Source organism: Mytilus galloprovincialis, chromosome 11 (genome assembly GCF_965363235.1).
Source record: "Mytilus galloprovincialis chromosome 11, xbMytGall1.hap1.1, whole genome shotgun sequence".
Classification (NCBI taxonomy): Eukaryota; Metazoa; Mollusca; class Bivalvia; order Mytilida; family Mytilidae; genus Mytilus; species Mytilus galloprovincialis.
The window spans coordinates 80,378,233-80,391,307 of NC_134848.1; the positions used below are offsets into that span (position 1 = coordinate 80,378,233).

A 13,075-nucleotide genomic window follows, 5' to 3' on the forward strand; every position below is an offset into this window, starting at 1 on the left:
AAGTTTATCGTTTGGATCATTGATATACATAAGCACAGTTTATCGATTACAATAATTTGGAAAACCGACTGATTCACTGACGGAGGTTAGTGAGCTAACATATCAAATTAGCCGATAACACAGTCATGTTATAATATAACTGGCTGATATGCACGTGATTTCTCATTTCTTTTCTTTATTTCTTTTGTTTTAGGCAGTAAACTTGTTTTTGAACCGTTTTTCAACAAAGCACCATGCAGCTACGAAAGATATCAGCCCTTTCCATTCCTAACCGATGGTAGTAGTATATGTGTCTTTCAAAAATCGTATTGTAATGAAGAGGGTCAATATATTTTCCAAAGAAGAAGTTTGAAAAGTGACATTACATGTGGATGCAATTTTTCAAAAGGGTATACATTTGTAACAAAGCCAAGAAACAACTGCTTCTGTATACCTTCAGAGGAAGACTGTTCCTGTCATAGAATAACTAGTAATACAAACGGTAAATATAACACAATTATACAATTATGCTACTGATGAATCAGCGTTTGTAACATACGTGTTTTTGAAGACACTGCAACACGTTTATACTACTAGATATGGTTAAGAGGTGGACATTAAACTGTTCATACATACATAAATTTCACCTGACTGGCAAAGTAAATAATTAAGCTTGCATTCGATGAGTATTAAAAATGACACTAATACATGAACGATATGTGGCTGAGAGACAGATAGCCAATTACCTTTTTGTTTATTGAAAATATAGTCTTTAAGTAGGCGATGCACTGGATCTAGCTTAACAGAAATGTACACTTTCGAAATTGAAATGTTATCTCTTGTCGCTCAATTACATTAACAGGTCGTCATTACCGGAGGAATGCACAATGTATGCTGTTTGACCTTTTACAAACCAATATACATGTGTTATTAATAACAGAAATTGTGAAGTAGGATGATATATAGGATGCATTTGTTAAATCAAAAATAGCGGATTGGGCTATTTATTTTGTCCCGCCAAGCTATTTCCAATTTAAATAAACATATGAAAAACGGAAAGTTAAAACGAAAACATATAACGAAAGCAACACACTATCTGAGATCAAGTTTTCAGGATGGTAAGCAACCTGTCTTCTTTTATTTACTATACAAATGTTCTTATTATTGATTTTATAGGAATGAAATTGCCATATTCTCTTCTTTGGAATACACTGTCATAAAACATGTCTATTGATAATGTATATGTAATGACTGAACTATTTAAGTCTTAATTTTAGTCTTATATTGTAAAGAATATTATGTTTTTTTTTTATTCATTACAGCCAATCAATATCCGAAAAATGGTACTGCATTTGATTATACATCGTGTTCAGGAATAACGACGGGATTGTAAGTTATCAATGTGTAACGATAATTATATTTAACTCATGAAAGTGGTACGAAAAATACCAAAGGTACAGTCAAACTCATAAATCCAAATCAAAATGACAACGCCATGGCCAAAAACGAAAAAGACAAACAGAAAAACAACAGTACACATGACACAACATAGAAAACTAAAGAATAAACAACACGAACCCCACCAAAAACTAGGGGTGATCTCAGGTGCTCCGGAAGGGTAAGCAGATCCTGCTCCACATGTGGCACCCGTCGTGTTGCTTATGTGATTACAAATCCGGTAAATAGTCTAAAATATGTCAGGTAACTGCAGTGTCAAATGTATTTAACTTTAAAACAAACGTGTATGATATCGTTCAGTGAACGCGACTTTGAAACTCATCATGTTTACAAGAACAATTTTCATTGTAAAAGTAAGCTCTTCACACACTTATTACTTGTTTTTACCTCTCCATAGTAGCAAAAAAAGATATTGACAACATTATTTTTCTTAATTGCTTGCTCCACGGAAAATTTCAACTGATTTGGACTGACGCGATCTACAAACATCTGATAGGAGTGGTCTACCACTGACAACTAAATTTTTGGTATATTTTTGTCAACACAAACTGCAAGTCGTATACTATAGACAAATGGATTCATATTTGAGGTCCTAACTTGATAAATGTAATAAAGGTCAATGGTCAATGATAAGTTGTAAATTTAGAATTTTGCTTCCCCTTTGAAATGTTCAAAGATACATACAAAAGAAATGTAAGCAACGATGCTTGTTTTATTGTGTCGAAGATATATTATAGGTTATTGTCCTTGATACTTTTAATTTTAAAGTTTAATAAATATTACTTCAATATGATACATGATACAGCCATAAAGTCTTTTGCAAAATGTTGAGTGACATATGAACTTCACAAATATCAACCGGAAGTGACCTTGAGTAAACCGAAGTAGCGGGGTTTTAACTTTTTTCAAGGAAAAGTTTCCAAAACCATATAATATATTAAAAGCGGTCATCGGGAATGTTCTTTCTTTTCAAAGGCAAAAGAATATAAAAACTACAAATGTTTAGATCGAATCTGTAGAAATACAGTTATCCTGTGTGAACAGAAGTGACATTTCATAAACCAAAAATTGGAAATATTCTCCCTTATTTCGGACAAAATATACAGAAACCATATGTATTTAGAATCAATGTTAAAACAGCTATCATATTAAGCTTGCAGTTCAATCTTTTAACCGGATATTACAAATTAATTCCCGTACTTCAGGCCATAGTATATACTAACAATATATTTTTTCAATTCAGCGTAAACACAGCTATAATTTGCAGCCGAAACTTTCTTAAACGGAAGTATTAAATCATCTCCCTTATTTCAGACAAAAAGTTCATAGAAAAATAATCGTGTTCAATCAGTATGAAGAAACCAATATTTGGACGTCAATGAAAACCACAAGTGAACTTGAAGTAGCTTCTTTCGAAATTTTATGTGGAAGGACCTTTAATTTTTTTGTCGAATTACTTCCCTTACCATTTTTTATTTTATTTTGGACTGTAGAGTGCAGTTGTACTCTAAAGTAGTTTGGTTGCGCTAAAGTGCGATGGTCTACGTTACAGTGTGATATTTTATATGCAAGTATTCAACACGCTTAAGTGATGGTGCAATACATTAAAATGCGATGTTGTAACGGATATTTGGTTCAGGCAATGGTGTTTTCTTTTTGTATCCTCCTTAACGTTTTAGTTTATTTTTTGTTTATAAATCATGCTGAGGTCTTTTTCTTTTGACACTGGTGATTTAATAGCGCTCTGTATAGCTAGCTAAGGCTGCACATTAAAGTCCGTAAAATTATTATAAGTTGCATACATCAACGACATTTGGTCTTGGGTTGATGTTTAACTCATTGTTAATTATACCACATCATCTTATTTTTATTTAAAATACGATAGTTGTTGAAAAGGTGTAATTGTTACATTGCAAGCGCTAGTATATACTTTTGCACGTCAGGAAGCTGTAATTTGGTGTAGTCGTTTGTTGCAACATTTCATATATATTTTCGTTATATAATTCAGGCCGTTTTTTTTCCGTTTGAACTGTTTTATATTGGTCGTGTTAGGTACTTTTGTAAACACACATTAACCACATTATAAAGTTAATCTCTTCCAGTATTGTTAAGGTATGTTCCGGTTTTGAGGAAAGTGTTTCGCTCTTCTTTCTTTTCCGTTGTCTTATATAAATTCTTCATCTTGACAAACAGGCTGGTCTTACGGCATGTCTATTTTTATTTGTACAAACAGCTTGTAATGTCTCAATGCTGTTTATGCTACTGTCCTTACTTCCGACCACAAATGCAATTTTGCGGAAAATCGCATTTTATCGTATTGAGTCATCAGACGTTAGCGTGTTCTATTAATAACACGCATCATCGCACTTTTAATTACCAATGTGCATTTCGACGATGAATGCTAACTCATTGATGAGAGATTTTATGTACGTATTAACAGTTAACTTAATTGGTAGTTTTTTGTCAAAAGTCATGGTTATCTTTCTGATATTGTTTTACATGTACTTCCCTTGTGTTATAAATTTTGTATTTACATTGTGTCATAGATCAAATTTATTCGCTCAGTGTAGGCTTACTCGTTAATAATTCTTTTGATTGAGTTAAGCCGTTTCGATTGATATTTTATAATGTGTCTTTCTATATTATGATGTAACACTATTGTTTCAGGTTAGGATGAAGATTGGCACCTATTAGAATGTTTAAATCCGCTGTATTTGATTCCATCTATCCTAAGTCAGGAACATGATGTTCAGTTGTTGTCGTTTACTGATGTGGTCCATAAGTGTTTCTCGTTTTTCCTTTTTTTCATTAAGATCATACTATTGACATGGTTTTACACTAGTCGGTTTTGTAAGTCAAGGCCCCGTTTTGAAGGCTGCACTGTTACCTGAAATGGTTTACTTTTAAAATATTGATTTAGATGGAGAGTTGTCTCATTGACACTCGTACCACGTCTTCTTATATCTATCTTTTAATTATTTAAAAACTATAAATCTTGTTTAGGATGTCAATCTATAAATGATGCGTCTATTGCATAAGAAAACAGTTTGTTGTTATTAGGAAACATAACAATGAAAACAATGCTTTCGTCATACTTACTACTCTATTTATTTTATGGGCAGGTTACCAGAAAACAATACACAAACACCATCGCTTGAAGAAAGATTTCACAAAACGAACTACCTTTCGGAAAACAACAATCAAGGTGGGTTGATTTTTAAATTATTAATTTTGCATTATCTGTTGTTTGTATTGTGAAATTCCATGACTATTTATCAAATGGTTGACCAATAGATCAATAAATTTATATAACACCATGTACAGTGCAACATGGGTGACGTTTGGGAAAGTGATTAAAGACATACACATTTATTGTTCTGATAGTAGCCTTAAATTACTGAAGATGTGATAAATTAAAACATCTTTCTTCCATCACGTTTCATATATCTATGTACATTGTTTGTTAAAGGCGAAAAAGGTTTAACCTAATGAGACATAAATCTTTGTTGTCTCGTTCAGCTCGTAAGTGCCGAGAGAGAGAAAAGCAATTTTCAATAGAATAAATAACCATGATATATTTTGGAATTTACTGTATCAGGTAAACAGTAATTCACATAACACTGCACTTGATATTACTAGCAAATAAACTCATCATAGACACCAGGACTAAATTGTATATATACGCCAGACGCACGTTTCGTCTACAAAAGACTCATCAGTGACGCTCGAATCCAAAAAAGTAAAACAAAAAAGAAGCCAAATAAAGTACGAAGTTAAAGAGTATAGAGATTCAAAATTCCTAAAAGTGTTTTCAAATACAGCTAAGGTAATCTATGCCTTAGGTAGAAAAGCCTTAGTATTTCAAAAAATTCAAAATTTTGTAAACAGTTAATTTATAAATATCACAATATCAATGATAATTCATGTCAGCACAAAAAGTGCTGACTACTGGGCTTGTGATACCCTCGGGGAAATAAATCTCCACCAGCAGTGGCATCGACCCCGTGGTTGTAAATAAACTCATCATAGATAACAGGACTAAATTTTATATATACGCCAGACGCGCGTTTCGTCTACAAAAGATTCATCAGGGACGCTCGAATCCAAAAAAGTTTTAAAAAAGCCAAATAAAGTCCGAAGTTGAAGAGCATAGAGATCCAAAATGTCTTAAAGTGTTTTCAAATACAACTATGGTAATCTATGCCTGAGGTAGAAAAGCCTTAGTATTTAAAAAAATTTAAAATTTTGTTAACAGTTAATGTATAAATATTACAAAATCAATGATAATTCATGTCAGCACAACACGTGCTGACTGGTAGGCTTGTGATACCCTCGGGGAAATAAATCTCCACCATCAGTGGCATCGACCCAGTGGTTGTAAATAAACTCATCATATAATTATATAGTCGTTTATACACATGTCATAGTTCAAAAAGATGCATCTTTGTTACAGGTTTAACCTCTAGGTTGCATTCTATCCAAATTACTATCGTATTACTGGTTGTTATGGTTGTTACTCTATGTCTTTACTGTAAGTATCAACTAAAATTGCCCATTAATTAAACAAAAAATCATCAAGGCATATGTTGAGTAGCGAAAGTCATAGTTGTATTGGTCGTTTGGTATAATGTCATGGACACGGTTGTAACAATGGCATAAAATTTAAGATTCAAAACATATAGAGGGAAGTACAAATTTTAGCTACCATCTTGGTATGCCATCTTCATAGTATTTTACACAAAATACAACATTTACTGCGTGACATCATTAGATACAGCCGACGAATAAAGACATTACTCAAACAACAGGTGCTATATTTTAATAAAATCTGGTCGAGTGGATGGTCTCTGTTGCATGAAAAAGCACAAAATCATGATTCGAATCCCGCTAATTGATTTGGTTAATTCATCAAAGATACCAGGATAGAGGAGTACGCCCGGTAAGGGCCGGTTTTGGCTTCAAATTTCAAGTTCATCTAACGATAGATTTTGGACTTTTTTTAAACGCTTACATGTCTATTTCAATTGATTCAATTATTTTTTTGTGAAAAATTTTAACTTATTCACTCATTAAAAACGCTCCGATTCTAGCTTAAATATGAAAAATCTATCAAATATGCCAAAAACTCACTTTTCATATGGTTTTTGTCAAAAATGAAAGTGGCCGCATCCGTGTTCATCCTCGACCTTTATATATGTTATGTATTATCATAAAACACAACTTTTCAATATCAAGAATGAACACGAATGCGGCCACTTTCATTTAAGACGGAAACCGTCTAAAATTTAACTAAAATGCTGAAATTGTGAAGATTTCAGTCATTTAGCATGACTTAATGATGCAAGTACCCGATATATGTGCATTGTAATGCCAAAAATAGCCCATATTTATGTAGCAGAGGCATTATACCTTCCAAAAAATAAATAAAAGAATTTAAACAATTTTGTAAAACTGCTATCTTTTGGGGCCGAAAAGGGGTCTTACTGAACCTACTCCTTTGTATATATACGCCAGACTCGCGTTTCGTCTATAAAAGACTCATTAGTGACGCTCGAATCCAAAAAAAGTTAAAAAGGCCAAATAAAATACGAATGTAATATATTGCTGAGGTAAAAAAGCATTAGTATATCAAAAATTAAAACGTTTTGTAAACAGTTAATTAATAAATATGACCATATCAATGATTATTAATGTCAGCACAGAAGTGCCGACTTCTGGGCTCGTGATACCATCAGGAAATCAAAACTCAACCAGCAGTGGCATCGACCCAGTGGTTGTAAATAAACTCATCATAAATATCAGGATTAAATATTGTATATACGCCAGACGCGCGTTTCGTCTACAAAAGACTCATTAGTGACGCTCGAATAAAAAAAAAAGTTAAAAAAGCCAAAAAAAGTACGAAGTTGAAGAGCATTGAGGACAAAAATTCCTAAAAGTTTTGCCAAATACAGCTAATGTAATCTATTGTTGAGGTAGAAAAGACTTAGTATTTCAAAAATTCATTTTGAATAAACCTATTATCATATGAAGAAATTTTGTTTTCATTTTCTAGTCCAGAGTCGAAAAAAGCCATTTGAACATTAGTTATGAAAATTAATCATAAATGTTTCTTTTTCGTTAACAAACTCTGATTTTGAAAATAATTTAATGACAAATACCTGAAAAAAATTATTAAAGTTGATATAAGACCATACGATCTTTATGTTCAGGTCTTTTCAGATCTTTCTCTGTCTTCTTACTATACAAAAGAAGATGTGGTATGATTATCAATTAGACAACTCTACACACGAGACCAAATGACACAGAAATTAATAACTATAGGTCACCGTCCGGCCAAGTTTGTAAGAATCGAAAAAAAAAGGAAGCAAAATGAGTAAGCTGTGATACAAAATCTGTTACAAAATTCCGTACTCTGAGATATCAGCAATACGAAAATCTAAACCGGTTTTAGGTTGTTTTTTTTTTATAAATTCATGCATACAGATGAGGTCTTCGGAATATTTTCAAAAATTGTGTGAACAAATGCATACTTATTATCATTGCACATACACTATTTGGGGGGCTTTAAAAAAGTAGACTTTCTTTATCATTAATTAATTTATTCTTACACTTTTGATGTTGAAATCGTTTTAAGAACATTTCCGAAAATAAAATTGGAATGTTCACTATTCTTAATCAGATACTTCTGTTCATTCACGGTTTCTTTCTAAAAATGATATCAAGATTAACAGTATAAAAAGATAAAAAAAAAATTATATGTTTTTGTTCGATTATAGAAATTTTGAAATAAGATTCATTGCTACATCAACTAAAAGATATATAATGGATGTCTATTTTGTTAATTCAGGTTTTATCGTCAATCACAGTAAGTCACAAGCTTTTGCATAGTTAGTTTCATTTCGTATAATCATAATTGGTAGATATTTGTTTTGAAGTAAAACAAGAAAAGTGATACCAAAATAAAAAGGTAATCTCGTGATCTACAAATTTCTATAGAATGAAAGACTACGAACGATGGAAGTTTTCAACGACCACAAAACACGTACTTTACTTTTATATCAATATTGCTTAAAACCTCACAAAACACGTTATTTACTTTTATACCAATATTGCTTAAATCATATTTTTTTATTTGAAAAAGGAAGATGTGGTATGATTACCAATGAGATAACTGTTCACAAGAGACAGCATGACACAGACAGTAACAATTTTAGGTCACCTTAAAGCCTTGAATAATGAGTAAAACCCATACCGTATATGCAGCTGTTTAAGTCTCCAAAATGAAAAATGAAAAACAGTTCAAACGAGAAAACTAATGGCCTAATTTATGTAAAAAACAAATGAACGATAAACAAATATGTAACACAGAAACAAACGGCAACCACTGAATTACATTTTTTCGTTGATTCTTGAAAAGTTGACGATTATATTGGTTTTAGTTGTTATGATATAACATGTTTTTAAACACAAACCCTTTTTTCTATTGATGACATCATTTTATTAGAACAAATGCGTACATTGTATCGCTCATGTAGTTTACGAAGCTGCAGACATGACACCATATATTGAAAAACAAATATGTGATCTAAGTTTTCACAAAAAGTCGCTTTAATATCATTATTCAGCAACACAATAACACATAATTAATAGCAAAAATGTGACAGTGGGGATCGGAAACAGTTTTCATTGAATATATTGTTTCAAAGATAAAAAAAAGTTTTGATTAAGCCATCATATAACAGGTGTATTTACCAACAGGAGCACTGATCGAAAAAACTAAAGGGAGGCAATTGGAATACAGAAGGAATATAAAAAAATTAAGATAGAAAAATAAATATGTCATCCAAGCAGTGAAAATGTTCTTAATACTTGAGTTTAGGGAAACGTAAAACTTTGTTATCTACTGATTAGATAAGAGATTTATGAACTTATTAACTGGCGGTATTATCAATTTATTGATTTATCAGATCGCCATCGTTACTACAGTAATTATGTTACATTTAATTGACAAAAATATGACCACCCACACCCCTAGACAAAAAAAAAAATGATTGCCGTCTTGTCGAAAGCAAGCATATCTATTCGTTAATACTTGTGAGTGAAGTACCTGCCTACTTAGATCTCTTGACTACATCCTTTTTTTTTTGTCAAGTTTCGAGAAAGCGAAACTTGGCGATCCTTGTGTCCGTCGTCAGTTCAACGATGACTACTCCGTCAGCATGTAGGTTCAGTCTGTTGTATAAAGTTTTGTTTTACATCAAAATCTTTGTCAAACATTAAGGATTTTCGGAAAATTGGATGCTTTACTACAAAATGGACTTCGTTTTTTTCAAAACAGTGACATTCAGGTTTTGACTAAGGTCGAAGTTATGCAGTCATCAATAACAGTTTTGTTTAATCGTCCAGTTGCAAGTTAAATGTATATCCATGCAAATCAAGATCATAATAATGGTATATGTTGAAACTGCTTTGCTCTACATTGCGCTGGACTTTTTACTTGTTTCTTAAAAAAATGCATAAGACCGAGCTGATACGTATGTGTGACCTTTTTGCTAAAAGTTTTGTTCCCTGCGACAACCTGTAGCTGTTTGTTTTTTAGTACTTTTTTATTATGGGTTGAACATGGAACGTATATACTGTTCCAAGGTTAAAAGATCAGACTATTTATACAATATTGAAACATAACATTTATGAAGCCGTTGTTTTATTTTATTGAATACTTCGCATAATATCATTCATGATATCGACTTTTCAAACTTGAAGCTCCGTTTTACATGACAATCATATGGTTTAAATTGTTTATCTTTATCCTCCCGACACAAACCAAAGAGAATAACATATGTGCTATCGTAGGTAAACGGGAAAGCGGCGGGCGTCCTTAACATCGTATTATGATGTGTACCTTATATATGACTTTGTCCCAAGTTCATCCAAATCTCGCATATTCTCGCATGAATTTTAATAAAACGCTTGACCCACTCAGAATTCTAGGTCGCAAACAAGCTTTCCCTGAACTAGAGTATTGAACATATATCATATGAGTATATATAATAATAAAAAAAATTCACACACTACATTTCACATCAAATAATAACAGTTCGTTAAAATATTGTCACTAGCGCTTTCATGCCCTCTGGCAATGTTCAGGTGACGTTTTTATAATATCCTTGACGACACTGCCGTTGGTAACGTTTATTACGTTACAATAACGGTAAGGGGAGATAAATCAAACGTATTTACGTAGATCCGTTTAATTTTGGCTGAAAGTCCTTTATAAAGTGTGCCGTAAAGTCCTTTATAACCGTAGATCCGTTTAATTTTGGCCAGTTGGACATGTATATACAAAATAACAAAAATATGGCGGTTATTTTTTTTTTGTTGTATCACATATGCAAAGACTCAGAGAATCTAAGTTAAAATGTATTAAATGATTCTTCATGAAAAAAAACTGAAAATACAGTGCATCTTAATAAGGAAAGTGACTCATGCTATTCAATAATCGATTGTCTTTTTAACTACAGCAACGATTTTGAATCCAGTTCGACAGTTTTCTCATTAATATTTTAATTGATACCACACATTCATTCCCATTATCCCATTGTATTCGTATTAGGGCAAAAGGATGTAATATGACTAACATTCAGATAGTTTATTGCATTCGACCAACACCGAAAAGGTTCAGTTTTCGAGAACATGTTAAACCTTGTCACTTTGCGTATGTGCCTTCTAAAGTAATATCTTGTAAGCCAGTAGTTGTCGTTTTGCGCTGTGTTACATACCGTCTTCATGCTCATTATATAGGTTTGACAGTTTTGATTCTCTTTTGGACTGTTTCCCATTCTGCCACATCCCGTGAAATGTTGTTTAGCTCATCTCGTACATATATTCTTATACACATCAACAACAAAAGAGAAGAAAAACTTAGTGTATGGTTATACATATATCGTTAGGCGAATTATCCAGTTAAATCGCATGATTAGTCGATCGTTCTTGGCCATTGTGAAATTACTTTGTGAGGACCGAACTTTTAAGAAAATCGAAATTTGTACATGCAATCAACCCACAGCAAAATGTAGAATTCGTCCAATAAGCTCGGGTTATCCAACGAGACAATATAAAGTATTTTTTTTATGTACGAGAATGTTTAAATGTGATTTCCTATGATATTTAGTAAATACTGTAAACATACATTTCAAGCTCAATACTATTTGCAGACGAACATATACAAACAAGCATCATAGCTTAATGATGATTCTTGAATGTTTCACTAATTAAGATCTTTGATCGAATTAACCAAAGTAATGACAAGAGAAATAATAGACGAACAACGATTACCCGTATACAGTTGCTGTATTTCCGATGGATGAGTCCATGTCTCCACCCGAAAACGACAAGTTTTCACGGTCTTTTGACATTTAGACATGATGGCGGATGCATGCATACCCTGGGACGACAACTCTGTTAACACAACGGTCCTCTCCCATTTTGTAGTTCATACGATTCCCTCACTGTTCATTACATATATTTTGATTTCTAAATGAAGTTACGAGATTTAAACATCCATAAACTACTGTTGCCTCTTGATTACATCGGTCAATGTCCGCTTTATTATTATTCTGATATATTGATCCATGCGGCCTGTAGATCTGGGTTTGAACACGCATTTGCAATGATAATAAGAACTTTTAGAAAGGCTTTACCACATAGAGACTAATTTTGCTAGGAATATTTGTAGGACTCCAACTTTATCTAATTATTGACAATTCTGTTCTATTTTTGTCGTATATTTAGCATTACCTGTGGTAACCATAAGCAACAGGTTGGAAATATTCAGATATGGCGAAAGTTTTGATTTGCAATGTAACATTACTTCAGTGTTTAAGCTGGGATCAGTCAAATGGTACATATACACAGACGAACAATACATCTGTTGCGAAAATGATGAAAAATACACTTTGAAGAAAGACAAACCATACATACTTTCTATCAACAATGCAGAGGAGAGTGACATTGGAACATATATATGTGTGATAAAGACTTTACTAGGACATGTTGAAAGTACCCCTATAGAAGTCACGTATGGTATGTGAAATGATCGTTTTATAATAAATCATAAATATCATATTCCGTTTGATGCCGAAAGCGTGTTGATCAAAATAAACTTTACCAATGAACATTTACATGTTAATCGCCTTGATAAAAAAGTCATTTTACTATATAACATCTACTTTCCTTCAAATTTAATAAATAATATAAACATTGTCTTGAATATATGCAATACAATTTTTTGCCGACCGTGCAAGGGCTGAATAGCCAGTCAAGGTCGTTACAAACTTCCATTTGTTAACTTCAAAAGAAACTTAAACGGTAATTATGACAAATAAAACTCGCTATGAGGAACGTACAGAAGAGTGACATTGGAAAATATGACGTTACGCACGGTATTGCGTCGCAAGACGTATCATGTATAATTGACAAATATGACGCCATATACTAACTTTGACATTTTGTTATCAAGAGCGGAGAACCTACTCAATCGACTTTTATCAAATAAATACAATAAGCTGAGGAAATTATTCAAAATTTATCATGTATAAGGCAATTAAGTAAGGATCGTTTTAATTTTCTGATCTGT

The 13,075-nt window shown here is 32.4% G+C and overlaps 1 long non-coding RNA gene across 1 annotated transcript; it reads left to right on the forward strand.

Moving 5' to 3' along the window:
* The first annotated feature begins 202 nt into the window (after positions 1-202).
* Positions 203-12,516, forward strand: LOC143051414 (uncharacterized). The gene is made up of 6 exons (XR_012970758.1): positions 203-481; positions 1,302-1,368; positions 4,560-4,642; positions 5,891-5,968; positions 8,288-8,305; positions 12,232-12,516. It is a non-coding gene; the product is annotated as an uncharacterized LOC143051414 (long non-coding RNA).
* Positions 12,517-13,075: the final 559 nt, after the last annotated feature.